The sequence below is a fragment of the Pteropus alecto genome, unplaced genomic scaffold (assembly GCF_000325575.1).
Source record: "Pteropus alecto unplaced genomic scaffold, ASM32557v1 scaffold20, whole genome shotgun sequence".
Classification (NCBI taxonomy): Eukaryota; Metazoa; Chordata; class Mammalia; order Chiroptera; family Pteropodidae; genus Pteropus; species Pteropus alecto.
In genome coordinates, this window is record NW_006436298.1 from 20,856,886 (window position 1) to 20,861,017 (window position 4,132).

Genomic DNA, 4,132 nt, shown 5'->3' on the forward strand with positions numbered 1-4,132 from the left:
AGGGCCTCTGCTGGGGTAAGCCTCGGGGTCCCTCTACCTCGGGGACTCTTCCAGCTGCCCTCGCCACACCTGCGGCCAAAGGCCCCGCGTCGCCTCCAGCGAGAGAACCGCTGGGGCTCAGCCCCGCCGTGCCGGACGGAGCCACTCCCCACCTCTCGCCGCCATCTTTACCTGTCCCGTTAGCAAGGGGGACACAACGAGGAGGCGGCTGCCAGGTCCGCCGGCGCGACCGTTCCGGGTAAGTTCATGGCAGAGCCTCCGTTTCTGGCTGCCCCGTCCTCTTCCTCCCCCACTGCCGCCTCTACAGGAGTTGCCGCGGCGGTCAGCGTCTGCGCCTTCCGGGCCTTGCGCCGCCGCCACGTCCGCAAACCTGTCGTGCGTCATCGCGTCAAGATCTCCCCTTTGGCGGGGCTTTGTTTTTCCAGGAGAAGAGTTAGTTCCTCGTTCCAAGACCTCAGGCTAACCCAGCGACCAAGGGCGACCTGCTGTCTATGCCTTTGTCCTTTGTCCACGCAGCACTAGCAAAACTATCTAGAAAGCACTGAGTCCGGGAGGCGCTGAGGATTTGTTGGGGCTGTTGTGCATTTCTTTTTGTACTGCATTTGGAGGTTTCTGTAGGATGGGGAATGACCCCGAAAGTACGGCGTTGACATCTATGTTTTAGAATATTGTACAAGTCTTACTATTCTTCATACAGAAGCCTCTAGACATGCAGAAGAGCCAAAACACTGGAGAAAACTCCCTGCGCTGCAGAGGACAGTTGTTCCATCCTTTGTGTTTATAGATGAGGAAAGTGAGCCACCTAGAGTCAGGCCCTGGGAAATGTTTGCCCTCGAGCCCTGGTTCTCAGGCTTTCTATTCTCGAGACAAAGCTGTCTACAAATTGCAATTCATTTTGCTTTGAAAATGATTGAAAGTCATTGGTAGTTACTTTTGGGGTCTATGAAATATTAGTTTGTTAAACAACAAACTCATGACTCCATACATGGTTTTTCTCACAAATTTACTAAAGTACAATAATGTGTTAGAATTTATGTAAGTAAACATTTTAATAATGTGCCTAATGTCTCCCAGTGTTCACGTTACGGACTTTGCACTTTTCTCTTATGACAGTATACATTTTAGAAACAGGCATGGTGCAGGGTGCATAGCACTTCTTTTCATGATATCTGAATATACGTAATGAAGCCTTTGAAGCTTTGTTTTAAATTATTGTCAGAGCATCTCTCAGTAAAAGTTAGAAATTCTATATTGCAATATTATTCCTTTTTCTTTTCTTTTTCTTTCTTTTTTTTCCTTTTTCTTTTTTTTTCGAAGGGATAGGCACTATGCTTCACAATGCTACAAAAAGAGCTTTAGGAGAGGAACACAATTTTTTTTTTTTAAGGTTGCGAGAGCTGTTCTGTGTGCTCTTGCCCTTGTGACACCCCTGTCTGTAACCATTTATCACTGCGACATTTTCTCATCAGTAAACAAAGGATGTATTCCCTACTTGATGTGTAGGGCTTCAGCTGCTCAGCCTTAATGAATGTTAATGTGAATACAACCTTCATTCTGCATACAGGTTACTTTTCTTATTTTAATGTCAGTGTGCAGTGGAATCCATGTGAGAGCCTGAGCGATAGAATTTCAAGCACTTCTAGGGGACTGCCACCTGTTTACTTTGTATAAATACTTTCTCAAAGATATCTACATGCTCTTGAATTGTTATTTATATGTAACAAAGATGCAGTTATGGAACTTTTACAAAATGACAATAATAGAATTATATTTTATTAGAATACACAAAGGAAGCAGTTAGCCATGAATTTTGGCCAAGTTCCAAAAAGCCGACCAGTACAAACAAATACTTTTATCTTTGAGAAAAAGGATGTCCCCAGTGTTCAGCAAAGCCAAAAAGATTTTCAATTTTTTGAGATCTCATCTGACACAGTTTTCATTAAATGGCTGTAGATGAAAGAATATGTAGTTTTTAGGAATATGTGTTTCTGTCTTTAACCTTTAGGTTTTGTGATCTGCTCCAGAATAAAAATTGTAATGAGCGTTTAAATTCCTCCAACTGGGTAGGAGTGTTACTTGGCAATATCTGTAAGAGTTAAAAATGCAGTGGACTGAACTATTACATTACTAAGTAATTGCCTTGGATTCACTTACAGATACATATGGATAAGTTTTAACAAATATTTTCAGGAATGTTTACTACAGTAATAGTAGAAAATCTTCAAATATTCTTAAATGATCTTCAGTAGTAGACTGGATATTTCTGGTGCACTTAAATAATGTAATATGCTTTTGTTCAAAACACTGAAGTTAATCTGTATTTTCTGATTTATTCATTCATTTACCTAACAGATTTTTGTTGGTGGAAAAGAGTATGTGAGGCCTTTAAGCGCTGGACATAGAGTGATTTAAAAGAGAAAGTTTCCTTACTCATGGAGCTTCCATGTAGGCACATGGAAAGATCTCTCAAATGTATTTTAAAAATAAAAAAGTAAGTTGTCATGTAGAAGGTATGATGTTATTCCTTTAGAATAAAATTTTAAATGTGTTCTCTCCTACTCTCATCCCACCCCACACACATTCATCTATCTGTGCAGGGAGATGCATTTAATTTTTCTTTCTGGAAAATTACTAAAGGATTTTTTAAACGGTGGTTGAAAAAAGACTAGATGTGGCAGGGGAACAGGCAGGAGACTTCGCCTTTTCTTCTTAGACCTCCCTATATAAATTGAATTTTTATTACCACGTGCTTTTATTATTATTCAAAAAATACTAAGACTGAACACATTTTATTGTTAAGAAGCCATACTTGTTTTACTGTAGAGTTAACTGATAGTCAACCATCGATCTTTTAATCATTCCTAAATCTGTTTATATTCAAGTAGTGAGTGCCTGGAGAAAAGAACCAGATCAAGTCACCTGGAAATCAAAAAAATGAAACGGTAGCAGAATGTTAAATTCTTTTTACGTTCTTACTTGATTTCCCTATGCTAGATTTCTTTCATTCCTCCTTTTTTACTCTCTGCTTCTCCCTATATCATTTTATCCGCCTTTCTTTCTAATTCTAGTTTCTAGAAGCAAAACTGGAAAATACAGTTGTATATTAAGAAAATATTTAAAATAAATGCAAATGAATTCAAAACTGGATTGAGGGTGAAACCTAAAAAAATTCTCCTCATTGCTGATCTTCAAACAATCTATACATAGAGAAAATTACTGTGTCTTTTCTCTAAAAGTCTTGGGGAAGTCTTTCCAGATGCTTAGAGACCATGTCTGTGGCAGTCCTCGGTTTAATCAACAATAAACCAAGAAGTTCAAAAGAAAAGCTTCCATGCCCCTATAAAGAATCATAGAACAGTGACATGTATATACTTACAGTGAAGGTAGTACTTATCTGACAAAATATAGACAGAAATTATATCTCTTCATCCCATAAAGATTAATTAAGTACCTACTGTGTTTCACACTCTGTTTTAAGTACTGGGGATATATAGTGAGCAAACAGTCTCAAATCTTTGCTCTTAAGGAACTTATGTTCTTATGATGGAAGAAAGATTAAAAAAATAAATATTAAAATGTTAGATGGTGATAAATTAATTATGGAGGAAAAGTAAGTAGAGAAGAAGGTTGGAGTGTTTAGGGTTGGAGGAGTTTGCATTTGTAATAGTGTAGGTAAGGAAAGGCCTACCTAACACAATCCTGAAGAAAGTAAGTATGTGAGCATGCTGGTACCTGGGAGAACTTGACAGGCAGAAGGAACAATCAAGTGCCAGCTAGGTCCCTGAGAAGAACTGTGCCTAGTGTACTAAAGGAACAGCCAGAAGGTCAGCATTGCTGGAATGGATTACACAAGGGGGCAGAAGAGTAGAAGATGAAGTTAGAGCCAAATTATATAGGACTTTGTAGGCCATTGTCAGGAGTTGGGCTTTTACTCAGAACAAGATGGGACACCATGGGAGGGTTTGGAGCAGAGGAGGACATTAGCTACCTTTTAAAAGAATCACTTAGGAGGGCTAGAGTAGAAGCAGGGAGATTATTTAAGAGGCCATTGCAGTAACTAGGGCAAGAGGGAGGTTGGCTTGAATCAGAAAGATCAAATGTCAGATTGATTGGGATTACAAATACTTGATTT

General features: G+C 39.4%; 1 protein-coding gene across 1 annotated transcript in view; it reads right to left on the reverse strand.

The window, feature by feature from the left end:
- Positions 1 to 387, reverse strand: part of LYSMD3 (LysM domain containing 3) — a 12,390-nt gene extending 12,003 nt beyond the window's left edge. The window contains exon 1 of the mRNA XM_006913213.3: positions 172 to 387. The gene's annotated coding sequence lies outside the window, so the exon portion shown is untranslated. The remainder of the gene's footprint in view (positions 1 to 171) is intronic.
- Positions 388 to 4,132: the final 3,745 nt, after the last annotated feature.